The sequence below is a fragment of the Oncorhynchus tshawytscha genome, linkage group LG03 (assembly GCF_018296145.1).
Source record: "Oncorhynchus tshawytscha isolate Ot180627B linkage group LG03, Otsh_v2.0, whole genome shotgun sequence".
Classification (NCBI taxonomy): Eukaryota; Metazoa; Chordata; class Actinopteri; order Salmoniformes; family Salmonidae; genus Oncorhynchus; species Oncorhynchus tshawytscha.
Window position 1 is genome coordinate 37,402,080 of NC_056431.1, and position 15,263 is coordinate 37,417,342.

The window sequence follows — 15,263 nt, forward strand, 5'->3', positions numbered from 1 at the left end:
AGATAGGTAAACATTATTAAAGCGATTAGTGTTCCATTTATTAAAGTGGCCAGTGATTTCAAGTCTATGTATATGGGCAGCATCCTCTAGTGTGCTAGTGATGGCTGTTTAACAGTCTGATAGCCTTGAGATAGAAGCTGTTTTGCGGTCTCTCGGTCCCAGCTTTGATGCACCAATACTGCCCTCGCCTTCTGGATGATAGTGGGTTGAACAGTCAGTGGCTCGGGTGGTTGTTGTCCTTGATGATCCTTTTGGCCTTCCTGTGGCATTGGGTGATGTAGGTGTCCTGGAGGACAGGAAGGTTGACCCCGGTAGACTGGAAAGACTGCACCACCCTCTGGAGAGCCCTGAGGTTGCTGGTGGTGCAGTTGCCGTACCAGGCGGTGATACAGCCCGACAGGACGCTCTCAATTGTACATCTGTAAAAGTTTGTGAGAGTTTTAGGTGCCAAGACAAATTTCTTCAGCCTCCAGAGGTTGAAGAGGCGCTGTTGCGTCCCGTCGATGTGGACATTGAATTGTTATTTTACCTGAAATGCACAAGGTCATCTACTCCGACAATATATCTTCTTATCTTCTTCTGCTAGCAGAACCCCTCGACAATATTCCGCTGAAAAGGTGAAATTCAAAAATATTTTTTAGAAATATGTAACTTTCATACATTCACAAGTGCAATACACCAACATATGATTATGTTAGGTCAGAGCATAGTCACAAAAACACATACATCTATTTTCCAGCCAAAGAGAGGAGTCACAAAAAGCAGAAATAGAGATAAAGTTAATCACTAACCTTTGATGATCTTCACCAGATGGCACTCATAGGACTTCATGTTACACAATACATGTATGTTTTGTTCGATAAAGTGCATATTTATATCCAAAAATCTCAGTTTACATAGGCACGTTACGTTCAGTAATGTTTTGCTTCCAAAACATCCGGTGATTTTGCAGAGAGCCACATCAATTTACAGAAAAAGTAATCATAAAATGTAATACAAGGTACAAGTGTTATGCACAGAATTAGAGATATACTTCTCCTTAATGCAACCGCTGTGTCAGATTTTTACAAAACAAATACGGAAAAAGCAAACCATGCAATAATATGAGTACAGCGCTCAGACAACAAAACAAGCCATACAGATGTCTGCCATGTTGGAGTCAACAGAAGTCAGATATAGCGTTATAAATATTCACTTACCTTTGATGATCTTCATCAAAATGCACTCCCAGGAATCCCATTTCCACAATAAATGTTTGATTTGTTCGATAAAGTCCATCATTTATGTCCAAATAGGGTGTGCGTGACCAGCTCATGCCACTCTGGCAGACCTCTGACTCATTCAGCTCCCATTCCCCCCTCCTTCACAGTAGAAGCATCAGACAAGGTTCTAAAGACTGTTGACATCTAGTGGAAGCCTTAGGAAGTGCAATATGACCCCATAGACACTGCATATTTGATAGGAAATGAGTTAAAAAACTACAAACCTCAGATTTCCCACTTCCTGGATGGCTTTTTCTCAGGTTTTCATCTGCCATATGAGTTATGTTATACTCACAGACATCATTCAAACAGTTCTAGAAACTTCAGAGTGTTTTCTATCCAAATCTACTAATAATATGCATATATTAGCAACTGGGCCTGAGTAGCAGGCAGTTTATTCTGGGCACGCTTTTCATCCAAACGTGAAAATGCTGCCCCCTATCCCAAACAGGATATCCACACATAAAACGGTCAACCAAATCGTTTCTAGTCATCTCTCCTCCTTCCAGGATTTTTCATCTTTGAACTTATATCGGGATTGGCATCTACACTTTCATAGTATTACCACGACAACAGGCAAAACAGTTTGTTTTTCAATCACCCACGTGGGTATAACAAATGAGGAGATGGCATGTGGGTACCTGATTTCTATAAACCAATTTTTTATTTAACCTTTATTTAACTAGGCAAGTAAGTTAAGAACAAATTCTTATTTTCAATGACGGCCTAGGAGCAGTGGGTTAACTACCTGTTCAGGGGCAGAACGACAGATTTGTACCTTCTCAGCTCGGGGATTTGAACTTGCAACCTTCCGGTTACTATGAGGAGATGGGAGAGGCAGGACTTGCAGGGCGATCTGCGTCAGAAATAGGAATGATTTCTATTTTAGCCTTTGGCAACGCAGACACACATTGGCTCGCGCAAGCAGTGTGGGTGTTGTCAGGGTATTAGAGCAGTCTAATCTCGGTTAACCCAAAAATAAAATCTGGTGGAATTTAGTCTGCTGCATGATTAAGTTCTGGGTCCATACGTGTTAGAAATTGAGAGTTCTATTTTGCGAAGTCTCCTCCCTGAAATCATTTCTGGGTAACAATTAAGTACCTTATTGTGATTGTTGATTTTTTTACATTTTAATTGAAAACAAAAATAGCTTCTTAAGCAAAGGACAATTTCTAAAGCAAGAATTTGGCTAGGACTGTCTGGGTGGGAGTAGTCTGAGCGGGGAGGGGAAAACAGAACATTTGCTGTTATTGGCAGAGAGGTTTGGAACTATCTTTTTATTGGTCTATTAACTAATTTACCGCATGTTAATTTCACCAGGAAGGCCAAAACTCCATCCCACCAAAACAGGCTGAAAACTCAGGCGGTCTTTTCAAACAGCTCTTAGACAAAAAATACCTGATCATTTTCTGCATTGAGATTTAAAAGCAGTCCATAGACTGCTTACGAGGCAAAGAAACAGAACATCTGAATATATTATTATGTTTAAAGAGTTACTACCTTTAAAGGCCCAGTAAAGGTGCCACCAAACAAAGCCATGTGTGAAAATAGTCTGCAGTTAAAAGACTGCTCTGGAAGCATTTAAGTGTTATACATTTAACATTTCTACCTACAAATCATACATATCAGTAGTAAATGAAGGAATAAAAATCCATTAGAGAAAAACTATTGTGTGTAGGGTGCATATACCTGTTTTATGATTAGTTTGCATTTGCGAGGTATGCAACATTAGAAAAACATTCACATTACAACTCTTTCTCAAGTCCTTGTAACAGTCGCTTCACAACAGTTTTTGTGACTAAAATGTTCAATATATTTCCTTGAACATCCTGTGTTGTGTGCTTATTCATTTCCCATTTGATATGTTCTAGGCTATTCTGAGACCATAAGGAGCATCAGGTACTGTTGGAATGTCTACCAGTGGCATGTTCATCTTTTTATGAGAAATTACACTGAAAAGAATTACGTTTTTATAAAATGTGAGTAGCCCACACTTTAGATGAGGCCACGCAAAAAAGACTAAACTAATGATTAGTAAATGGTTTATAAGGACCTATATTAAATATCTTATAAATGGAGCAGTGATAAATCAAACTATTTACTAACCCATTATAAACGCTTTATTGAGTGGAGTGATTATAAAGTTAAATATTGTAAGGAGGTGTATATTTGTATTTGGTATTTGATATGGAATTGACCACAATTCTGTGCGAAAGTAATTTATATTTGCATGGACAGTATAACCGAAAGATTTAGTGGTTTATAGTAGTGCTCCTTTGCTACAGGACTTGGCTAAAAGTGGTAAATGGCCCAATGAAACCCATGAAGTTGTCCCAAAGGGGCAAACCATGCCCACCCAGCAGATCAGACAAGCTAAATCAAGCGCACCTAAATGAATTGAAAGAAAACATAATGTTATTTTGACCCAGGACTGTGTTTCACATACGTTTGAAAGCGCACAAGGAGATCTGAGAGTGTGAGTTACAGATTAATACTGTATCTAGGCATTCCAGAGGGAAAATTGGGTGTATTGTACCCTTAATGTACCTTTATGTATCTGTAGCGTCGTTCATTCTGCGTTGTGTACTTTTAATTAGGACACTGCCACAACTGGAGGTCTGTTGGTTGGATTCTTTTTATTTGCCCTGCACACGAAGAGACAACACACAATATTTTAGCCCTTAGCGCAGTCACAGCTCTCAGGCACCTTGCTAGCCTAAGGTCAGGCAAAAGAGAATAATAAGGGGGTGGGGAAATACAGATAAGCCGCGATGGGCCAAACCAAAATATACAAAACTTTTACAATCATGTCTATGTACAATATTGATATGAAAAAGTGTTTGTACACCAAAAAATAGCATTAGCTATGCTGTAATTAAATGTAAAAAAAAAATATATATATATATATATATATATTATTATTATCAAATTATTAACATCCCCTCTTGACCTGGCCTATTTGAATTGGTCCTTGTGTGCAACTTGGTGCATAATCTAGGGGAACAACATCACACTGCTAAATATGCACTATCATCTTAATGATTTTGTGTACCATTGTGGTTTGTCTGTACAGTCAACTTTAGGTATGAATTTTCCTTCAGTATTCTGTACTCATTTGCATTAGTGTTTATATGCATCTGTATGATCCCTCTTAGCGTGTGCACATTCATCCCTTTGCATCTTGTCCAGCTGAGCCTCTTAGTCACACAGTTAATGCAGCCATGCAGCTTCATCTCATCAGTACAGTACATACTGCACACACGCATATGTGTACTCAAACACACACACACACACACACACGCACACGCACACGCACACGCACACGCGCACGCGCACACGCACATGCACACACACACACACACACACACACACACACACACACACACACACACACACACACACACACACACACACACACACACACACACACACACACACACACACACACACACACACACACACACCCCTACCAGCCTTGGGCACATCAGGCCCCAATGTAGGTCACGGCACAAGCCCAGGGGTGTCCTGGTCCTCCCAACACTCACACACACACTCATGTTGTACATGCACATGGATCCCTATTCTCATTTTTGATAATTTATCCATACAGTATCCACCGCACAGTCATACATTAACACTCACTCCATACTTTGTTTTGAAAAAACGACCTTATTCAATCTAAGCAACTGTCACTCATGTCCCCATACATTAGCTTACTGTCAGAGGATGAAATTGGTCCAGGTGATGTGTGGCTTCTGATGGCTTAGAACCAGTCAGTTGGGTGCTCTTACTAGAAGAACAACCACAAGTCTGAAGACTCATGTATTCCCCTCGGGTGAAGAAAAGACAACTAATTGACCATTAGATAGGTACTTTATTAATATCTTTCTCTCTCTCTCTCTCTCTCTGACAAACAGGCTTCTGAACAGCTTCTATCCCCAAGCCATACAACTGCCAAATAGCTAACAACATGTCTAAACGTGTGTTTAAATGTGTTGACCCTTGTATTACATTTTTTTTTGCACTGTCTCTATGCACACTCACAGGACTCTAGAAATTCACACACACTGGCACTACCCCCCACACACACACACTTCATTTTCTCACACATTTGCATAACGAACACACACTCACAATCATCACATACACTTCTGCCACTCTGTTTATTATATATTCCCGATGCCTAGTCACCTTACCCCTATACATATCTACCTCTATCACTCCAGTATCCCTATGTTATTTTTAGCACTACATTGATATTGATTACTGCGTTGTTTGGATGTAGAGCTTGCAAGAAGGGCGTTTCACTGTACTTGTGCATGTGACATTAAAACTCTCTCTCCCTCCCCTTTTCTCTCTCTCTCTCCATACCTCCCTCTTTATTAATCTCACTAAGCCTGGTGAGTCACTTCTGATAGCCCTAATGACTATAAATGCCATCATGCCTCGATTCTAGGTTGACACTCCCTTCTAAGCACTTTCTAGGAGGGTAGAAAGTGTGGATTAGGGAGTCGCTGAGAGGACAGGCATTATGATAACATGGAATTGGTTGTCTGTTACTGTATTTTCAAACCATGGATGTGGAATGTGCAACTCCAGTCTTCGGGGTCCTGATTGGTGTCACACTTTTGCCACAGCCCCCATCCCCGGCCCCAGCTAACACACCTGGCTCCAACAATCAACTAATCATGATCTTCAGTTTAGAATGCAATTAGCTTAATCAGCTGTGTTCACTAGGGATGGGGAAAAAGTGTGACACCACTCCGGCCCCTGAGGACTTATATTGCCCCTCCCTGCTGCAGATACTATATTATATCATATCAGGCGTTAATGCTATTGCCCTTATTTTATAGCCCTTACATTTCTTTCTGATAATCTAATGTTCACTATAAAAATGTCACTGTAATTATCAAATGTTTTAAGAGTTTTATGCATTTTAGTTCTTCAATAGACGCGGTATAGGATTCTTTTGACATGAGTTGCCTGACAGCGTATCATCTGAGGGTCATGTGACGTGATACAGCCATAAAGGAGCTGGTTTCTTTACGTCAGTTTCTAATGTACTATTAATAATACTCCAGAGCAGAGTTCTATTTCTCTCTCTCTCTGCCCTGACAAATGCATAGATAAATGCGTGATCTGTGCATCTTCTATTGAATCATTCTACTCCACTGAAGACATTGGACTAATCCTTTCAAAAGAGGGGCACAACAGAGACCAATTCAGTCGTGACAGTGTAGCATATCTTCCTCGGCAGTACCCACAAGTCACACATTCCCTTTGAACTTAATAGATTTTGTCAATTCAAGTAAATGTATACAGTACCTATGGAAGTACCTATGGAGGCAACTTTGAACTCTATCATGATCTCTCTCTTTAAAATAGTACACAATGCGATGGCTATCCTCACCAGCCTTGCAGAAGCAGAACATGCCACTTATGAATTCAGCAGTCCCCAACCCCCACCCTGAACACATGTTATACATCCCCTGGGCACAGGCCGAGCATAACACTGAGAGAGAGAGAGAGAGAGAGAGAGAGAGAGAGAGAGAGAGAGAGAGAGGAAGTATGAGTGAGCATCAGAGAAAAGTACAGAAATAGAGCGATTAAGGAGTTATTGCAGAGAGGCTAAGAGAAGAGAGAGAGAGAGAGAGAGAGAGGGAGAGAGATAAAGAGAGAGAGAGAGAGAAATTTTAGTGCACATGGGGTTATGGTATTTTTGCGAGAGCCTTTTCCTTTATCCGTGGATATGAACCTCAAGTGGATTTTGTTTTCTCAGATTCCTAGTGGATTTCCCTGTTATTCCTCCCTGGATCTAAACAGCTGTTGAAGTCGTGAAGACCAAACCATGCCTCCTCTTCATTGAAACTTCAACATGGGCCCTTGACTGGGTTCCCTGACTGGATTTTATTGTATCTATATTTTACCAAGTGGTCCCATTGAGATCAAAATACTTATTTTTCAAGGGAGACCTGGCCATTAAGGATGGTGCTATGTTGCACCCCCACTGATCACCACCACTGCATGCTCTACAGTGAAGATTCCTCCATGTGCTGTCTATACTGACATCCCTACTCATGGATAGTCAGTGGCAGGGTAAGATGCTGCCATGATGGCTGCTTTAAATGAATGAACGTCATGCTGAAATGTCAGACTGCTTAGTGTGGCGCTGAATTACCACATTGTTGGTGTGTTATGCATGGCCTGAGAATTGTCATGGCGACTGACTGACAGATAGACAGATGACAATTGTGAGGTAGGGTTTGTGTAGCAGTAGCAAGGTCCATGATGTGTTAATGGACTGCACTTATGTAATAAGTAGTATAAACTGGATAAACCCAAAGGAGTATAAACCCCTTTGGGGTATAAACCTCAAAATGGCACTGTGCCAGGTAACTGTAAATTACTGTTGAAACTTGAATGCGGGACTCAAATGCGGAATCTAATGGGTTTCCGTGCCAGCTGTGCACTTTAGGTGGAGCAACTTTCTTAGATTAGTGTACATACAGAGTATTGCTTCTGTTGGCACCTATCTAAACAAGTGTGCACACAGATCCAAAAAGGGAATACAGAATTTTTAAAAGTGCGTAGCACGCATTATGTGATGTATACCTCCATGTTTCTTCCTGATGAGAAGGCTGTCTCATCCAATAGAAATGGGAGATAATGGGCAACAACAGCAGCAGCCCTGAATAGGAGAGGACTCTTACTCAACAGTGGATGTGATGTGGCTCAGGGCAAGGGGATGGTCATTGTCCACAGACACATTTGCATGATTAGTCCATCAAGGCACACAATCGACTGTCTGGACAAGAGAGAATGCTAAATACATTTAGGTTGAGGTAATTAAGCTACATGTTTTAGATACAAACAGGCAAGTGCGACGAGAATATGATACACACAGTGAACAATATAAATACTCTCCGTCATAAATAGACGGTGGTAGTATGCACTCATTTTAGTTTCATTAAATCAAATAGTTTATGTAATCAAGGTGTTGTTTACACAATCAAGACATATGTTTGTGCTGCAGATAGCAATAGCCTGGGAACAAAGATAGCTAGCCCCACTTTTACAGGCTTATAGGGGTACTCTAACCTATCTAAAATTAATGCTTTAGACATGATGTCAAGGACAGTTAATTTTCAGCTGACGTCAGCAGAGGTTTTAATAACAACATGTTTGTATACTTTTTGTTTTGAACACCCTGCCGGCCCTTACTGCACATCCTCGCTTCACCCGTTTGAGTAGAAGTGAATTGTTACACAATTAGGGCCGCACAATACGGATTTAAAATCTCATCTACATTTTTTCAAACTTATGGGCGATTCATGTTTCAGTACCATTCAAATGTTTGAACACACCAACTCATTCAAGGTTTTTTTTAATAAAAAAAAACTATTTTCGACATTGTAGAATAATAGTAAATACATCAAAACTATGAAATAACACATATGAAATCATGTAGTAATCAGAAAAGTGTTAAACAAATCAAAATATATGTTATATTATTCAAAGTAGCCACCCTTTGCCTTGATGAAAGCTTTGCACACTCTTGACATTCTCTCAACCAGCTTCACCTGGAATGTTATTCCTACAGTCTTGAAGCAGTTCCCACATATGCTGAGCACTTGTTGGCTGCTTTTCCTTCATTCTGCGGTCCATCTCATCCCAAACCATCTCAATTGGGTTGAGGTCAGGTGATTGTGGAGGCCAGGTCATCTGATGCAGGACTCTATCACTCTCCTTCTTGGTCAAATAGCCCTTACACAGCCTGGAGGTGTGTTGGGTCATTGTCCTGGTATCCATGCTGGTTAAGTGTGCCTTGAATTCTAAATAAATCACAGACAGTGTCACCAGCAAAGCACCCCCACACCATCACACCTCCTCCTCTATGTTTCACGGTGGGAACTACACATGCAGAGATTATCCGTTCACCTACTCTGCGTCTCACAAAGACACGGCGGTTGGAACCCAAAATCTCAAATCTGGACTCATCAGACCGAAGGACAGATTTCCACCGATATAATGTCCATTGCTCATGTTTCTTGGCCCAAGCAAGTCTCTTCTTCTTATCGGTGTGCTTTAGTAGTGGTTTCTTTGCAGCAAATCGACCATGAAGGCCTGATTCACACAGTCTCCAGTTGATGTTGAGATGTGTCTGTTACTTGAACTATGTGAAGCATTTATTTGGGCTGCAATCTGAGGTGCATTTAACTCTAATGAGCTTACCTTCTGCAGCAGAGGTAACTCTGGGTCTTCCTTTCCTTCCTCATTTCATCATAGCTTTTGATGGTTATTGCGATTGCACTTGAAGAAACTTTGACAGCCCTTCATGTCTTAAAGTAATGATGGACTGTCGTTTCTCTTTACTTATTTGATTGGCTCAAATGCATTAAGAAGGAAGGACATTTTAACAAGGCAAACCTGTCAATTGAAATGCATTCCAGGTAACTACCTCACGAAGCTGGTTGAGAGAATGCCAAGAGTGTGCAAAGCTGTCATCAAGGCAAAGAGTGGCAACTTTGAAGAATTATATTGAGATGTTTAACATTTTTTTAGTTACTACATTCTTCTATGTGTTATTTCATAGTTTTGATGTCTTCACTATTATTCTACAATGTAGAAAATAGTCACACAAAAAACAACTTGGAATGACAAGGTGTGTCCAAACTTTTGACAGGTACTGTATATATCTCATATTTTTGGGGGCTATTCTCTAAATAAGCAATGTTGTACAATTAAAGGTCAAATACACTGCATTTCAAACAGTCAGCAATAATTAATTCAGGGCTTGTGAAGTCATAGCTCGGCTAAATTTAAGCCTTCCACAACCTTAAGACCCATTACTAATTTTATTATTTTATCTAAATAGTTTAAGCTGCTTTTTTTTTGGCAAAATCACTGATCTGGCTTTCATGTCTTTTTGTTACAAACTGAACTAGAACCATGCATAATGCACATTCAGTAATAATGATAACTTATTGCAGCAGGCATTAAGCTATAGAAAATTAACACGTCTCATCAACAATCTCTCAAGCCAAGTGATTAGCCAGCTAACCTTTGTATTTCAAGTTTAGCCAATTTGGATCTATTTGCTAGCTATCAAGGTTGAACAGTTGAATTGTTATGAACACACCATTCTGTCTCTCTCCAACGGTTTGAAAAGCATGTTAGCCTGTCCACTTTGTTAAGATGTTGAAATCAAGTGGACTACCTAATTTCTCAGAATGAGAACGAGTTGCCAATTCCTTATATAATTGTGCTTTATGCTTATTGCACATTTATAAAACCCAGACGTGTTAGCTAGTATAACCAGTGCTTAATTTGTAAATCAGGTGCCGGAGCAAAATGTGAGCATGAGAGGGTAGTGACCTAGGGAGCTCTGAGGTACTGGAACGCATGAGAAAGCAAATCACCTTTATAGTAAAGCATTATATTACATATACTGCCTGGGGCGGCAGGGTAGCCAAGTGGTTAGCCAAGCGTTAGACTAGTAACCGAAACGGTTGCAAGATCAAGTCCCCGAGCTGACAAGGTACAAATCTGTTGTTTTGCCCCTGAGGCAGTTAACCCACTGTTCCTAGGCCATCATTGAAAATAAGAATTTGTTCTTAACTTACTTGCATAGTTAAATAAAGGTAAAATAAATAAACATGCATATCATTGCATGTTCAATGATGGAAGTTGCACATATGGAGAAAATATTTAGAGGCCTAGGGTACGGAAAAAGTTTGACACTTGACCCTTGCAATTCTACATCTTTTTACATGACTGGAGTCTTTGGCATAATATTTTTTAATGCCATGTTCAAAACTCTCTAACTGGGAAATCTCAGACTTCTGACTCCAGTGTGTTCAAGATAACTGAGGACTCATTCAACTCGGAATTCCAAGTTGGGAGATCAGGCCCCTTTCCAGAGCTCCGACTTTCGACCTGTAGATCACTGACGTCATGATTGGACCTTGTTTCTTTCCAGACTTCCCAGTTGTCATGATAGCACCATAATAAAAACGACCTTGTCTTGAATTCATCAATAGCCCAGGCCTAGATGTTTGCAGGCACATATTGTAGGCTACAACACGAGGAGGAAATTATAGTCCTAAAAATGATATCCAGCTTCACTGACTCACCCAATGATGCGCAGGTCACTCGCTGGTGATGGCCGATGTGCTCGTGCTAAAAGCCTCTCTCTCTCTCTCGTTTTACTTTGTAAAACAATAGGCCTATTTGAAAATTTATCAAATATTTTGCTAGCCTACAGCAGACAGATTAGAGTCCTCTCATTTCAACAGGAGCCATTTGCCTTCCAACCTGTGTTTTTACAGCTATAGTATTTCAAGTATTGCCAAAGACCTGTTTTGTCTGCATGCTGTTTGTTCAGTGACAGATTTGCCACGTGTTTCCAACTGTAGGCTATGCCTTGTTAGTGGGCTACACTCCAGAGCTAAGAGTTATTAATATTTTCTTTAGCTGATCCTCTGTGGCTAAATTATATGCTTTCTCATGGTGCTGCAGCTCCTTGTCACGGATTCCCGTGTTACTGCTGCTCATTCCATTCACCAGCTCCGGAGGTCTACGTCACCGGCCTTCTAGGCGTCACTGGACTGGATCATTACCACCAACCCCGGACTCTTTTGTCTCATGACGCACACCTGGTTCCCATTCCCTCTGATTAGTATATTTTATTTTTTTATTTTTTTATTTTACCTTTATTTAACCAGGTAGGCTAGTTGAGAAGAAGTTCTCATTTACAACTGCGACCTGACCAAGATAAAGCATAGCAGTGTGAACAGTGAACAGACAACACAGAGTTACACATGAAGTAAACAATTAACAAGTCATTAACACAGTATAAAATTTTTAAAAAAAGAGTCTATATACATTGTATGCAAAAGGCATGAGGAGGTAGGCGAATAATTACAAATTTGCAGATTAACACTGGAGTGATAAATGATCAGATGGTCATGTACAGGTAGAGATACTGGTGTGCAAAAGAGCAGAAAAGTAAATAAATATAAACAGTATGGGGATGAGTTAGGTAAAATTGGGTGGGCTATTTACCGATAGACTATGTACAGCTGCAGCGATCGGTTAGCTGCTCAGATAGCAGATGTTTGAAGTTGGTGAGGGAGATAAAAGTCTCCAACTTCAGCGATTTTTGCAATTCGTTCCAGTCACAGGCAGCAGAGAACTGGAACGAAAGGCGGCCAAATGAGGTGTTGGCTTTAGGGATGATCAGTGAGATCCGCCTGCTGGAGCGCGTGCTACGGGTGGGTGTTGCCATCGTGACCAGTGAACTGAGATAAGGCGGAGCTTTACCTAGTATGGACTTGTAGATGACCTGGAGCCAGTGGGTCTGGTGACGAATATGTAGCGAGGGCCAGCCGACTAGAGCATACAGGTCGCAGTGTTGGGTGGTATAAGGTGCTTTAGTAATAAAACGGATGGCACTGTGATAAACTGCATCCAGTTTGCTGAGTAGAGTATTGGAAGCTATTTTGTAGATGACATCGCCGAAGTCGAGGATCGGTAGGATAGTCAGTTTTACTAGGGTAAGTTTGGCGGCGTGAGTGAAGGAGGCTTTGTTGCGGAATAGAAAGCCGACTCTAGATTTGATTTTAGATGGAAGATGTTTGATATGAGTCTGGAAGGAGAGTTTACAGTCTAGCCAGACACCTAGGTACTTATAGATGTCCACATATTCTAGCTCGGAACCATCCAGGGTGGTGATGCTAGTCAGGTGTGCGGTTGCAGGCAGCGAACGGTTGAAAAGCATGCATTTGGTTTTACTAGCGTTTAAGAGCAGTTGGAGGCCACGGAAGGAGTGTTGTATGGCATTGAAGCTCGTTTGGAGGTTAGATAGCACAGTGTCCAAGGAAGGGCCGGAAGTATACAGAATGGAGTCATCTGCGTAGAGGTGGATCAGGGAATCGCCCGCAGCAAGAGCAACATCATTGATATATACAGAGAAAAGAGTCGGCCCGAAAATTGAACCCTGTGGCACCCCCATGGAGACTGCCAGAGGACCGGACAACATGCCCTCTGATTTGACACACTGTGTATATACAGTTGAAGTCGGAAGTGTACATAAACCTTAGCCAAATACACTCAGTTTTTCACAATTCCTCACATTTAATCCTAGTAAAAAAGTCCCTGTTTTAGGTCAATTAGGATCACCACTTTATTTTAAGGATGTGAAATGTCAGAATAATAGAAGAGAGAATGATTTATTTCAGCTTTTATTTCTTTCATCACATTCCCAGTGGGTCAGAAGTTTACATACACTCAATTAGTATTTGGTAGCATTGCCTTGCTCGCACATGATTTTTCAGTTCTGCCCACAAATGTTCTATAGGATTGAGGTCATGACCTTGTGATGGCCACTCCAGTACCTTGACTTTGTTGTCCTTAAGCCATTTTGCCACAACTTTTGAAGTATGCTTGGGGTCATTGTCCAGTTGGAAGTCCAATTTGCGACCAAGCTTTAACTTGACTGATGTCTTGAGATGTTGCTTCAATATATCCACATAATTTCCATTCCTTATGAATCCATCTATTTTGTGAAGTGCACCAGTCCCTCCTGCAGCGAAGCACCCCCACAACATGATGCTGCCACCCTCGTGCTTCGGCTTCAACTTTTTCCTCCAAACATAGCGATGGTCATTATGGCGATCCCCATGTGCTGTTGCAAACCGTAGTCTGGCTTTTTTAATGGCGGTTTTGGAGCAGTGGCTTCTTCCTTGCTTAGAAGACTTTCAGGTTATGTTGATATAGGACTCGTTTTACTGTGGTATAGAAAAAGTATAGATACTTTTGTACCTGTTTCCTCCAGCATCTTCACAAGGTCCTTTTCTTTCTTGAATTTTACCCACTTTTTCTCCCCAATTTCATGGTATCCAATTGTTTGTAGTTACTATCTTGTCTCATTGCTACAACTCCCATATGGGCTCGGGAGAGACGATGCGTCCTCCGAAACACAACCCAACCTAGCCGCACTGCTTCTTAACACAGCACGCATCCAACCCGAAAGCTAGCCGCACCAATGTGTCGGAGGAAACATTGTGCACCTGGCGACCTGGTTAGTGTGCACTGCGCCCGGCCCGCCACAGGAGTAGCTAGTGTGCTAGCTAGACAAGGATATCCCTACCGGCCCCATGGACCTCCCGGTCGCGGCCGGCTGCGATAGAGCCTGGGCTCGAACCCAGAGTCTCTGGTGGCACAGTGGTCTAAGGCACTGCATCGCAGGAGGCCCTACAAGGTCCGGGAGGCCCTACAAGGTCCTTGTCTGTTGTACTGGGATTGACACTTGGCACTTTTTGCACCAAAGTACGTTCATCTCTAGGAGACAGAACGCGTCTCCTTCCTGAGTGGTATGATGGCTGTGTGGTCCCATGATGTTTATACTTGCATACTATTGTTTGTACAGATGAACGTGGTACCTTCAGGCGTTTGGATTTTGCTCCCAACGATGAACCAGATTTGTGGAGTTCTACAAATAAAATTCTGAGGTCTTGGCTGATTTCTTTTGATTTTCCCATGATGTCAAGCAAAGAGGCACTGAGTTTGAAGGTAGGCTTTGAAATACATCCACAGGTACACCTCCAACTGACTCAAATTATGTCAATCAGCCTATCAGAAGCTTCTAAAGCCATGACATCATTTTCTGGAATTTTCCAAGCTGTTTAAAGGCACAGTCAACTTAGTGTATGTAAACTTCTGACCCACTGGAATTGTGATACAGTGATACAGTGATACAGTTATATTTTTACGTGTTTGTTTTGGGCTTCGTCCCCGTCATGTTCATGACGAACGCTATTTTGGGTAGTGAAATACCCCCCCCCCCCTATTTTGTATTCTTGTGCCTGTCAGAGTTTTGTGTTGCTTCATTTGTGTGATAAGACACATTATTGTGCGACTTTATTCATTGGAAAATACTTTTTGGGGGGGGGCAAACTTCGGAACAATCTTTTGAAGGTCATTATAGCAATGGATGATGGA

General features: G+C 41.3%; 1 protein-coding gene across 3 annotated transcripts in view; it reads left to right on the forward strand.

Moving 5' to 3' along the window:
• The first annotated feature begins 6,881 nt into the window (after positions 1–6,881).
• Positions 6,882–15,263, forward strand: part of LOC112234982 (nck-associated protein 5-like) — a 128,767-nt gene continuing 120,385 nt past the window's right edge. For all 3 annotated transcript variants that reach the window (XM_024403374.2, XM_024403365.2, XM_024403359.2), the window contains exon 1: positions 6,882–7,358. The gene's annotated coding sequence lies outside the window, so the exon portion shown is untranslated. The remainder of the gene's footprint in view (positions 7,359–15,263) is intronic.